This window comes from Apteryx rowi, unplaced genomic scaffold (genome assembly GCF_003343035.1).
Source record: "Apteryx rowi isolate R43461 unplaced genomic scaffold, aptRow1 scaffold_60, whole genome shotgun sequence".
NCBI classification, from domain to species: Eukaryota; Metazoa; Chordata; class Aves; order Apterygiformes; family Apterygidae; genus Apteryx; species Apteryx rowi.
The window spans coordinates 1,428,544-1,442,669 of record NW_020450872.1 but is presented as its reverse complement, the minus strand read 5'-3'; positions in this window follow the sequence as shown (position 1 = coordinate 1,442,669).

The window sequence follows — 14,126 nt, the reverse complement described above, 5'->3', positions numbered from 1 at the left end:
CCCGGTAGGTCCCAACACCGAGCCACCCTTGCAGATTCTAATGCCAGAAAAAATGACTGTGATTGTCTAGACTCACACTTTGCAAAACTCGGGGCAGAAGACTGCAGAAATCCTTCCCATCTCCATGAGCGTCTACCTTTTTGACAAGAATCCAGCCACAATTTAAAAGCTGCCTGTGGAGAATCTTTCACAATCCTCAATAAGTTTTTCCAATGGTTAATTACAGACAACATTAAAAAATAGTGCTATTTGTCACATGATCCTTTTTCCAGTTTCAAATTCCAGTTACTGGGTCTTGTTACACTTCAGTCTGCCAGACCAAAGAATCTCTTGTCAAAAGTTTGTTCCTTGTGTACGTATACATAGACTCTGGAAAAAGTTAGCATTCAGCTCTCTCCTTTTCCTTCAGCTCTTCAACCCCTTTCACTGGAAGGCATGCTTCACATTCTTCAACAACTGTCAAGTCTTTTCCCTGAAACCTCTCCTATACAGGAACTACCAACAAAAGCACTAAACAGAGTATTTGGTAAATTACTGTATTAGTGCTAAATAACAAACGCACCCAGCCTCTCCTAGAGTTATTCATCCTGAAGTTATTTACCCAAAAGTCGCATGAGGTCCCCTAGCTACAGCATCATCCTGGAATTTCACTGTCAGCCAACAAGCCACTGTAACTCCCACTTCTTCCCTGTGACTTCTTCCCAAGACAAACTTGCCAACTGATAAGCATGGCCTATATTCCTTATTCTTTGACATAAAACGTACAACAGCCAATGTTTTGCTTAGCCCCATCCTTCTGAGTGATCCAGACTGTAGCTGTGGTGTATTTTTTTTTTTCTGCTGTACTGATTTTTGAGTCATTCCTACTGATCAATAACAATTTTGTTTTCTTTCAGTTCATTGATAGTAGAGTTCAATGGCATACAGCAAATGACCAGCTTTTCAGTGCTTATTCCGCCTTACAATTACACATCTCCATCCATTTGGAAAGTGAAAGGTTTTCTGTAAGGCTCTAGTGTCTTTGTTGCAAGAGCCACCAAAAAAAAAAAAAAAAGTCTAAAAGCACTATACCAGCAATAGCCATTCCTGGATCAGTCCACCTTGTTTAACTTGATTGCAAGTGTTTTAAGGCAAAAGTTATCGCTTGACCCATGAGTGCATAGGGCCTACCACAAGTGGGCCTCTAATTTAGGAAAAGTAGGCTTTCTCTTTGTCTGGGACAAAAGCAAATGGTTTGGAGCCTCAGACTGCTGCTAGAATCTTGTCTTTCAGAGATGTAAGTTTGCTCACAGAAATTTAGGAACATGAATATCTTGTACTCAAAGCGTCTGCAGAGCAGGTCCCTGGTCAGGCAAAGTTTACGCACATGCTTAACTTCACTCTCTGTCAGAGGAGCTAGTCACAGTGCACAGTAAAATGCAAGCTTAAAGTTTTGGCAGAGCTGGGGCCCAGGGAGACGCACAGCCAAAGGGGAGGCCAAAGAAGAGGTTAGACAATGGAAGCTTTCTCTTTATTCTGTTGCAAATACAGATCTCTATACGCATTTTCTTTTCCAGTTGTTGAAAACACAAATTGAAAATGAGCAAAAATATGGATTCCCTGGCTTCCAAGGAACTTTGGAAAGATTAACTACTTAACTCCTAATTATACCTACACTCGCTGGCTAATGAATGAGATGAGGCAACACCCCTGACTGGTGAGATCAATAAGGAAAAAACATGGGTTATTCCATTGCAGGGAGGAGAAGGGCTCATGGGTCTGACATCTCACTGCATGGATTTCCCATCTGGGACACTCATGATAATCTGTATCTATAGGAATGTCTATTATTTCCCCTGTTTTAGTGTGGGATCACTGTACAAGGAATGGAAACCAGTGGCTTTTCTTAGTGGCTTTTTCTCTTTTTTTTTAGTGAAAACAAGGGTCCAAGTTTCACAGGTCCGTCCTGGAAAGGCACTTTCCCCCACTGTCTGAGCTGAGTGTAACGTGAGAACAACCTGCGCGTCCCCCCCCCCCCCCCCAAGATTTGATCTTAGCTATGAGTGACACTTTGGGAGGGCAGGTGGATCCCGTGTCATCCAAGTGCTTTGCCAGCCCCTGCGTCAGACCACATACCAGGGGGAGGCTACCACACCCCAGGCTACCCAGGTTTGGGGTTTCCAGCGGGTGACAGCTGTGGTCACAGGGTGAAACAGTAGTCATTGGTGACAGTAAACACCAACCCTTGCAATGTGCTACTGGATATTAAACCCTTAGTAACCTTCACTTTAGCGCCTTGATAGGGACCAGGAAACACAGAGTAGTGTTTTACAAGCACTTCTAAGCATCAACTTCCTGCATACTCTGCACCCCAAGGTATAGTTGTGGCATATGGTGACAGATCCATGACAACTTTAACACAGAGAGCCTACACACTAACAGCAGCTTCGGAGCATGAGCAGAAACACAGCATCAGAGGACTCTGCTGCCCCAGCTGCAGTACCATTGCAGTCAAACTAGCAGGACGAAGGGATACAAACCGAGCATCTATGGCTACTGCACATGGCACTTGCACTGTGATCCACAAAGTAAAACAAATTCCTTCAGTCATATCTCCCTTCACATTATTTTGGGGAATACAGATTTACTCAGAGAGATCCGATACAGAAGAACCAGACCATGCTGAAGACCACAGCCCGCAAATGACTTTGATGTAGTTATATAGGGGGTAAATCCTGCTGTCATTGAGTTTGGAGAGAGCAGCAAGACTTTAGGACCCTTCATTTGTGTATGTGATCCAGGCAAGGTCCTTAGTCTAGCTAGCCAAAAGAATGACATTTCTCCATTGCATAAAACACAGTCCATACTTCTCCCACCTCTCCTCAATTATTTTTCTTCCTCTTTCCATCTGCCTTTTCTTTTTGCCTCCTCCCCTTTCTGTCTCCCTCTGGTTCAGCTTTTCTGGGTCTTTGATTTCTTCTTCTTCCTATGTCTCCATCTTCAATACCCATTTTCTTAGATCATCCATGCCAGTAGCACTGGGCCTCATGTCCCCCTCTGACCGATGGTCTCCATTCTCCTCACAAAAACATATTCCAGTAATATTTGGCCTGTATGGAAAAAGTAGACATCTCCTTCTTACTGTTACATTCTTATTGCTTCATACAGGAAGAGCCTGTTTATAGCCTTGAGCCTGCAAAGACTTCTGGAATTTGAAATGCTTTCTCCTTCCATTTTCAGGACAAACAGCTGAAGAGACCAGGAATCCTGCCTTCCCTCACAAATATCTTGGCCTTCCAGATACCAATCTTGCCTTTAGATCCTACAGCTCAGCAAATGTGCTATCATATATCTCAGTGTTTACCCAGTCTATGCAACCTGATAGGCCACCTATATTGAAAAGGGTGATTAACGTCTAAGAGTGGATGGGAGGTGACCTTTCTCATAGCCATGATACATTTTTGGAAGGGCAGGCAAAGTCAGAAAGACTTATTAAACCCTTTGATCATTTAAGTTTCTGGTTACCAAATAACCATCAGCATCCCTTCCATAAACCCATTTATTCTTAGATACATGAGCCCCTGTCCCCATTTCTGCAACATTAGCATCTATGCCTAAGCCACATCTTCCCTGCCAGCTGCACCATCATCCCTCAGCAGTCCCAGTAACCCACTAACTAAGTGTTCTCCATTTTCCGTTTGATGACACAGCATATGTCTGGCTTACAGCACCCTTCTCCGACCTCCTGCAGCATCCTAATCACTTGACATGAGCAAGCATTAGAACACAATTTGAAAACTGTTACTTTTAGGCCGAAAGAAACTCATACAAGAATCCACCTAACTGTGTTTCATGCCTTCTTTTAGCTTCTCTCATTCCCAAAGTTATTACATTCACATTTACTGCTAATTAGCCTCATTTTTAGCAAAACACACCAGGACCTAAAGAAACCTCCAAGTTTGGTGTAGTTATAACTTCAGAGGTAGTCACTCACCTCCATTATCTCTATGGCCTGCTTTCCATTTTGTCTACTTCCTTTCTCTTTTCCTCCTTTCTTTTTTGCTGGTACAGTGCAAACTTTTAGGCTAGATTTGCAGGGGTAGTGCTGAGCACAGGAGCAGCTCAGCTAGAAGTTCACATCCCCTCATTGCTGCACACTGAATAGGGAGTGAAGGTGCTTGGCACCAAGTGCCTCAGAATGGCACCAGCAAACACCTGCCCCCCACCAGTGGAAGCCACATTGGCTGTCCATGAGAAAATGCTGACAGAGAGCATGACTTCAGAAGGACATGAACATGGGGGGGTGGGGGGTCAAGTTTAGCACCTTCTCCATTTGACCTCAAATTTCTAAGGCAAATGCTCTGGCCTGAAGGGCATGTTCTAGGATGAAACTCACCCAAAGAGTGACTAGTGCTATATAAATGATATAAGACAAGTGCTATATAAAGGATATGGAATAGTAAGTGTCAGCGAACAACACAGTATAGAGTGGAGCTGGAGCCCAAGGAAAAAAAAAATGCTGAGAGCTGCACAAGCCTATTTTCTGAGCAAGCTGGAAAAGTAAAACAGCAAGTCAACAAAATTGAAACATTTCACTGCAATTGATTTCACTGGAAGCACAATCTTTTTGTTTCTGACAATTCCTTCCTCTAAGGCTCTTGTTTCAGCTTTCATCATTTAAACTAGTTGCACCAGTAAAATTGAAATCACATGCTCAAGCCATGAAAAAAAATGAATGACTTTGATCCCAAGTTATTTGATTAAAATCTTTAAGATTATTTTATTTGATTTTTCAGAAGTTTTTCTTCAGCAGGGAATTAACATCTTGACTTTTCTCTCCAATTCACAAAGAAGGACTCTTTAAATCTAGTATCTTCTAAAAAAACACATTTTTAAGCATCTGAATTTCCCATTCAAAAGGAAAATTCATGTAATGGAACTGGCTGAAAATATGAACTCCAAGATTTCTTTTTTCCCCTTTAGTGGCAAGATTCCATACACGAGTTTGGCACCAGCTACAGGTTCCAAAATGACATACTTGCTCAGTAGTTGCTTGTGGTGTTTTATATCCAGGGGTCCTGAGTTCAAACCCATAACAATTACTCCTTCAAGAGCATCACTGCAAGTTGCTTGCCTGTAAAAAAAATTGCAAAGTTGTTCTGGACCTAACCAGAGAAGCAGGTAGCAGTTACATATTCAAAAAAAACAAAACAACACAAAACAACACACACCCACACACAACAGATTTAGTGATACTTAAGGTTTGTACAAGAACCACACCAGGTGCTCAACACCCCAAGAGAGAAATCGGATATTTCTGGAAAGAAAGAACAGCAGAAATCATGTGCGTTTCTTCCCATTACCATGTTGCCTATAACTAAGTACCAACACACTGCAATCATTTCAAGCTGCTTACATTTCCAACTCCACTATGTACTGAAAAGCAATAGCTATCCCAACTTCAGCAAACCCTTATGCTAACACAAAATTCATGCGCTGTCATGCCAATCATATCAGCAGATCAGGAACATCTGGTGTGCATACATCTAGGAAGTTATTCTGTCCTAGCCTTATTTCAGGTTAGAGCCATTTCTTTATTACCGTGGTCTGGATCTGAGTCCCATACTGGTTGCCGGCTGCAGGCGATTCAGCCTCTCATGCCCTGCAACATTTTCTGCAGGGCTGCTCAGGAGATTACACCAGCGATGGCATTTTATCAGCACTGCTATGAGGTGAGCGCAGACATGATAAGGAAGCGTTAAAAGTCAACGAGGTGCCATTGACAAGGATTGAAGTTGGGCTCACACTTCCCCACCAATCATGTGTGTGCTGATGCTGCGCAGTCCAGTCACCTTCTCACCAGCTGCTGCCTTGGCAGGCAGTGCGTTTCGCCTTCCCGCTCTGGTATGCGACCTCCTGTCTGGCCAGCCAGTTCATCTCTGCTGGAAATACAGTGGCAGTCACAGCATCAGATCTGTAGGGAACAAATCCTCTGTTATAGAACCTGCTGCAGCTTCTTTGGTTAGTATTAAAGAGTTTTGTTTGTTTTTTGTTTTTTTTATTGCTCAAACCTGTTGATAAAGTGGTAGCTTTAGCTCCTTCCCATTTCCCCCCGCCAAAAAAAAGAAGTCCACCTTGGAAAGATCTGCTCCCCAAAGCAACTGCTTTCCCAGATGAGCCACAGCACACACTGCCAGGAGCCAGGGACTCCTCCAGCAGCCTGCCTGGCTTCCACCCACGGGGATTAATGCCAGCCTATCCCTTGCACGGGCACATCCCTGGGCTCAGGCAAGCTGCTGCAACTCAAGGGCTCCATTAAGACCAAAGACTTTTTCCACCAGGTTCTCTCAGATTTTCAGGGGCAAATGAAGAATCGCATAAGAAATTCACTTTCATTGTACAAGTTTTGCCACAGTCCCCAAGCAGGGGCCACGCAACCAGCCAGCAAAACACAGGCCTAACCACCCCCCAGAGCAATACATGCTGTTGGAGCCAAAACACCCTGGCTCCACACCTCCCATGGTGACCATTAATTCTACATAGCCACAGCAGAGGTGGCCTAAGTAGCCACAGACTGGCTGCAACATTTCAAAACAACCTGAAGTACAGGAATCTGTTCAGCAAACCTACATAAAAAGGATCAATGCACACACACCAAGATCACCAGGGAAGCTTCCACTTCACACTGCTGCCCCAGTTGTGGTCCAGTGGCTCAAGTGATGCTCTGGAGAGCCACCAACCTAGGAGAGTGCTACTAAGAACCTCCCAGCCACAGCAAATGCCTACAACTGAAGCTGAAGGACACCAATAAATTCATGTGGGGCAGGTGCATTTGTCATATGCCCTCCTTTCCCAGCTGGTGCCAATGAAACCCTTACCTGCAGCATGGCACAAGGGCTCAGGTCTGGAAGAAATTCTCAACTCACTTCCAGGGGTCCTGCTGTGTGAGGTTGAGGCACCCTGTATGGTTAGCTACCAGGCAAGCTGTCTCTTACTGGTCCTCCAGCACTGTAAATTTATTTTCATAAAGAGAGAATATGGGTAAGAGAGAGCTGCTGCTTCTTGGTGTGTTTGCTGGAAAACACCCTCTGAGACATCACTGTGTTCTGTTTCCTAGTCTTTGTAAAGATGCTAGGGGCAAAAAGAGTCGGGGGAATTTTCCTGATTCAGATTTTTCTTTTATATTATTTTTAACATGCCCCTGTTCCCCACCAGTGAGAAAAAAATGAGATCCCTGAACCAAAAGGTGACAGAGAGCAATGGAAATGGGGGGCACGTGAAGGAGGGCAGGCACACTGGTATACCCGGTGCCATCTCAGTGGGGGAAGCAAATGCCATGCCCCCCACCTCAAGGGCACACTTGCACTCTCCCCACAGGCCGGGCCCCAGCAGGGCTGGCAGTGCTCCCCCAGGCAACCGCTGTGGGAGCTGAGGCTGCTGGAGGTAGCTGCCATCGTGCAGGCCAGCAGCCAGCAGTTCCCTGGGAAGCGGACTGATGAGATTGGTGGTGGCTGGAGGAGCAAAGGCAACACTGACTGACGCAGATGTGGTGTTAGTCTGGCAGCTAGTTCTGCCCCCCGTTAAGAAACTGAAGGAGTAGCCTGGATCTTCTTTTTCCCACAGGCACCCTGAATTTCCAGTTTGTCGGTGTTACCACTCTTCAAAGGTTTTGGTCTGGGACCTAGAAAACTCATGAGATTGCACTGTTTTGCAGGAATCCCACTGCTTCCTGGTTTTGTCTGGAACAGAAGCATCTTATGTATGGTCTTTCATAGTTTATCTGCTCCCAGCCCTGGACCAGACCAGTAAGTTTGCCTGTCTGGCATGTTTCCCCCCAACATTTTCCCAAAGAGACGTCTTACCTTGTGTGAGCTTCAGGGAGTTCAGGCTCAGTTTGGGGTGAAGGATAGGTCAGTCCTTATCTCACATCTACACACACACAAATGTAGCCCTTACCAGTACCCTTCCCAGGTCCCAGAGTTCCTGCCCCTGGCAGCATACTGAGGACCACATTTTCCCTCTGTGCTGTAGCCTTTCAAGCAGTGCAAAAGAGCCACAAATATTTCCCAGAGACCCTTCAACTATAAGGAAAATCCTGGGGAGATCTATGACTTTCTCCTTTGCAGCTTTTGATACAGGGCTCATGGCCAGGGAAAGGAGCAGAGCTACAGGATCTCTGCTCCAGGCTGGGTAAGGAGAGCCCTGGGTAACTCTGATTTACAACAGGAGCTGAATAAAACCCACGCTGGCCTGCAGGCACAGTGAGATTCAGAGATGAATAAAGCTACACTGGCCCCCTTCTCCTTCTGGAAAATATGTTTTCAGTGCAACTGAGATGGATTCAAGAACTTGAGCTACAGCATCTTGCACAGTTTGTTTAAGGAAATATTGTTTTAGTCAATTTTCCAAATGCCTGTTCACACACAAATTGTCTAGCACCCTGCTGGGGCTCCAAAATATATGGAGAAATTTTCTAGGAACATGTCTGCATTCTTGCCTTTCCTTCTGACCATTTTAAGACCAAATGTATAAATATCAGCACACATGCAAATATAGGTGTAAAAAATTCAATGTTTCAAAGCCTTGAGGAGACATGTGAGATGGGGAATCCTGCTTAGACCATTTCCACCTTGTTCTAACCATAACACATCACACACAGCTCCAAGTCCAGACTAGCAAATCACATCTGTATCCCTCACTGCTAGTGGCTACCAGAGGACAACACCACCAGAACTGAGTGGGGGTGGATGGGAAGGGAACAATGGAGCAGGCAGAGGCAGGTGGTCCTGTGTGTTTTCTTGCCTTAAAGATAAAAGTTTACATGAGTCAACTGAAAAATCAGCAACAATGCAGGAATTTTAAAGAGGCCCAAGCTGCCACTTGACTCAGCGTCTAGGCAGGATATTGATTGGCAAGCCTATTCTTTATTCCTCCGCTATTGTTTAAGACTGGCCTCCCTCATGACAGCACCAGGCGTGGGAACACAGCAGCTTTGGTGTTAAAAAGTGCTTTTATCACTGAGCTGAGTGGAGGGGTCTCTGGGAACCAGAGATGGTGGGTCTGACAGTCAAGGAAAGGCATTCAAACCGAGAACCTTACTCCGAGATCTCTGAGACCAGCTAACAACTCTGAGGCTCACTAACTCTGTACAGCACATCCGCAATCCAGCATTTCTTCTGAGCTGTGTTCAGGCTCCACTGAGTTCAGAGAGGCGCAGAAAGAAAACAGCTCCATCTGCTAAAATTTCCTGGACTTTTCTTCAAGCACTGGTCCTAACTATAGACGTGCATATACCCCAATAGCTGCCATGATGGCAGCTCCTATAGACATACTTAGGCTAGTTTTAAGCAAGCCAGACTGGATTCCGTAAAAACACTGTGGTGCAGCACAGAGAATAGGCTTGCAGCCCATGTCTTTATCCCGCTTCCTGAGCAGGTTGTGCAAGCCAGGCTGGGCTCCAGCCTGCAATGGCTACCACAGTCAGATGAGTGTGTTGCTTCTCCATTTAACAGAACCAAGCAAATGTATGGTCAAATAAATCATTTCCAGTTAACCTATCCATGTGCTTGTAACTTACCATTCTGAAAAACACAAATCTTGTCCAAACTGAAGGACAGTTACCCAGTTTTCTGTTAGCTCAAGGTAGGAATAAAGCAAAATTTAGGCTTCTTGATAACTCTCAGTGCACTCAAAAGCAACAGACTCTTCAACACTTGAGCACATCATATTTGACTGAGTAGAGGATAAACAGTGACCACCAACCAGATTTTCAGCCAACCAAAATGTTTCTGGATCCCCCCCAGGGCTCTACAGCTGGCCTCTGATTTTATTTTCTCTGTAGGTCTGTACTTCACCTGCATTAGAATCCTGCACATCACCTTATATATACATTTGGAAGCCTTTGGTCTCATTTACCCTTAAGATAAAATGAAAAATGAAACTCCTTCAGGCACTGACTTGACAAACATCAGCATATGAATTCACCAAAAGAATGCACACAGTGCTTTGCATAGTGGATCTTCAGATGTAGGGCATGCTCTCTGTAGATGCTAAATATTTATTCCAGCATCTACAAACACTCTCTGCAACTTTGCTTCATGTCTGTCTGTGTCAGAATACACACAGTCTGCTAATATTGTCAGCAAACCAACATTTTCTGCAGGCTTTCATACTTCATTCTTTCCAAGCATTTCTAATCTTCTCAAAATTTAAAACCATTCATGACTCAGCTAAGATTCTCCTCCTCCAGTTTGTAACAAATGGACAACTAAGCTACACTGACTTAGACTTTTTTTTTATAGGTGATAGTCCCCCTTCTACAATAACCAAGTTAGTACACCAATATTGTTTTTCAAAAATGATGGACATCCTCTAATGTTATCTATCTCAGGACTGCTTCCATGCCAGCTTTTACTCAGTTCCTAGTATAGAGCAAGGCATGCACCAGACTGGGAAACTGATGCCCAGAGCCTGGCTCGCTCTGCCCATTTGGGCACTGTGGACAGTATAGGCTGGAACCACTTGACATGGCAAACACAAACCCAGCTCTAGCACTGATATGCATGTCAAGCCAGACATAAGCAAAGCAGTTACTGCATCAGCTCAGGAACTTAGTGAAGATGTCAGTTAAATCCTTACCCACATATTCTGGCACTCAGGAGTCCAAGAATCAATCATCTTACCCATTATTCCACAGTCTAAAAAGCAATCCAATAAATGTAGCAGGTTGCAATTTAAAGAACTGCTTCTCTCTCCTTGAGCTCAGTGGCATGGTCATATTTTCAATACTTACTTTCTGACCTTCCTGTTCCAAACCTAGCTTTCTCTCAGACAGTGAAGGTACATCTATAACTCACAAATGAATAGGATGAAGGCATAGGCTCCAATACTACCCTGCCGTCATCAATACTGTTTAACTGTCAGCATGCTCCCTGCCAGTTTCTCCCCAGGCCAATTACACTCTCCTGGGATGGTTCAGGACCTGGCCTGACTAGGAACAGCTCCCAGTGGACAGCATGGACAAAAGAATCCTGTTTGGGGTGTTAGGATGGGAGAGTGGAGCCATACGGACATAAGCTGTGCCATGTCATTTGCCCTCACAGCCAGTGAACAGAGCAGTCACGCATGTGTTAGGACACTGTCTTTTCCCCCCATATTGGTCAAACCAAAGAACCTCTGCCAGCAGCATCAAGCCCTCATTTCCTTTTGAGTGATCACATCTTTCTTGTCAGGGAGTTGCTCACAAGAATGCTTCCTACAGTTTTTTCCAGGAAGGGTTAAATTTATTCAGGAGCCTGGAGTACTTTAAAGTGGGTGTGCTTCCTCTGAAAATGCAGTGGCTTGTACTCCTCCCATGAATTTCAGCTGCGACCACACTGCTCAGTCTCCTGGCCATGTTAGGTTACTTCATCACAGGAGTCCAGGCTACCACCCACACAGGGCATAATGTCTCAGAGCAAGGGAGATGGCTCTGCAGGACAACTTCAACCACACCCTGGCGCATTAAAAGCAAAATGTCAATCTATGAACCACTTCAACTGTTCTCTAATCAGAACGGGAACTCAGAGACAAATATGATCTATGTGAGATCTGGAGACAAAGTTTCCTCCATCAAGGAAGTCCCAACCATGGCACAATCTTCCAGAAGCAACCAAACAAATCCAGAATGTTTGAACCCATTTTGGAGGGACCTTATTACTGATAAAAGTCTTTCTGCCATGAGAATGATTGTTGTTACCCTCTTCTAACCAGAAAAACCCAAGCAACCAAAACAAAAAAGCTACTCTGACAGAACTCCTCCTAAAAATATATATATATATATTTTTAAGTCCGAAAGACTCTTCTTCAAGGAGCAATCTGACCCCCCCAAGTAGGAAAGTTATTGAAGCTGTGGCATCCCAATGTATAGTATTACTAGCCAGATAGATACATAGATGGGTATATTTGTGTTAGTTGCAAATTTGGCCACATTCTTATCCTATCCGAGTCACTAATATATATTTTAAATAACATCTCTGCTACAGTACATTTTTGTTACTTTATTAATCTTTTTCTGCATTAGATAGGCTAGCTACTTTGGTAATTTACTTTCCTTCTTTTACCAGTTCATGATCTATATCAAAACTTCATCCTCAAACCAAGGCCACTTGACTTCCTAAATAGCTTTATCTAAGTAACTTTCTGAAAAATCAAACGAATAATTTCTCCTTTTACTACTTTTCTTGATGTGCTGAAAAAATCCTATATACTGGTATGATTTACCTGTACAGAAGCTGTACTGATCTCATCCTGTTACAGACCATCTGCTCCCAAATACTTAGGATCATAGCATAATTCAGATTGGAAGGGACCTCAGGAGGTTACAACTTCTTGCTCTTTAACTTCATCAGCTGAGACCAGCCTTCCTTTTTGACACCAGTTGCCCCAGCAGTTCATCTTTACTACCAGTACTAGACAATTTAGGAGTCTAGCCTAGATTCTGGCAAAGCTCAGCAGTGGAATACTTCAAAGCACAACTGCAGCCTGTTGTCAGAAAGAGCAATTTGGAGGCTGCTCTGTGTAATGCAGGAAGCCTCAAGCAGTCCCAGAGTTCAGAGGGTTATAAGATGGCTTAAGGTAAGTAAGTGATGGGTTTTCTCTGCAGTGTCCTCATTCTCTTTCACTGCAGTTTACAACCCAATCCAGAATGAGTTCTTCCATATCAGCCACAGTTACTATGTCACCACCTATTCCAGGAACTGGAAATACTGCAGGTCATTTGTGACTATCACCACCTGGGTTGAGCAACTTAGCAGAAGAATAAAGGAAGCTGAAGACCCAGAAATTTCTATCTTTGGAAGTCTCTGGCAGTTACCAAGGCCAGACGATATTAATGTTGGAATCACATTAAATTTCTTAAACTCCATCTTCTTTCTCAAAGCTGAACCATCTCACAGCTTTGTTGCGCTTGGAAACAAAATGTGGTTTTCCATCCACTTCAGCATCAAGCAGATCACCTGCCACAAAGCAGGCCAGGTACCATGCCACAAATCACCTCTGTAGACTCCTGTAATGTTGGTCTGTTGAGCTAGCCTACCTTGCTATACAGGCAACCATTTCACATCACTTCAGTAGCTGAGAGTCTTGTTTCAGTCCTGGGACAGAGTCAGCACTGGAGTCCACTTTTCAGAGTAGAAAATAATTCCTTTTAACTATATGAAGTGATTTCTCAAGGTGTCTTTTTTATGCAAGGATAATCACAAGGATCTGAGTCAAGGAGTAAAAATGGGAAGGATTGCTCAGTTGGAAAGAAACTTGTGTGGCTTTGATTGGAAAGGATTTGACAGGAAGATTGGCTTAGATTTGCCCAGACCTGTTGGACAGGAATGGGAGAACTTTTCTCAAATGTTTTTGGGATAGGGTTGTAGGGGGTGCAAGATAAAGCAACTCATTTGACCAGTACAGGTGAGCCACAGTAGCTTCAGGAGAAACAGCTTCAGGATTTACACTGAATCTTGGCACCTGTGGAGTTCTCCAGCTCCTAAGAATCCGATGGCATTAACAGCCCAAGCATCTACTCTCAAGGCAACATTGCTCATGTTTTCCAAACAATCTGGGAACTGCAAAGAGAAGTGTGGATTTCTCAACCCAGTAATTGTAATGTTACCTCATCATTTTCCTATCAACATATTTCTAAGCTCCTTAGATATTCTCCTCAAATGCATCCATCCATCCTCCTCCAGCAAAGCTCAGACCTCACTGATTATCACCAATAAAATTATTGACATTAGAAATGCTGACTTAGGAAGATGAGGTTATTTAAGAACTTTTTACCAGTTGTTAGTTGAGTGATGCTACATCATTTCATGAAGTACACTGCAAAACCTCTTTCTTCCCTGCTGTGTTAAACTGTTACTTTCCCTGAGAAATTTGGTTCTCCACAAGGCTGGCCTGAAAGTGTGGAAAGAGTGTGGGAACAGTAGACAACATCAAGGCTTTCCATTTTCCTGTTCTCTGGTTCTTGTAAGCACTCTTGCAAGGCTTTTAACCACTGCCATTCATATTCTGAAGTGCTCTTTCAGTGGTTACATCCTATGGTGTCCCTGGTTTGGTGACAACACTCCTAAATACTGAGTGCATTGTCAAAAAATCAGTCTTGGGTTCCTTTT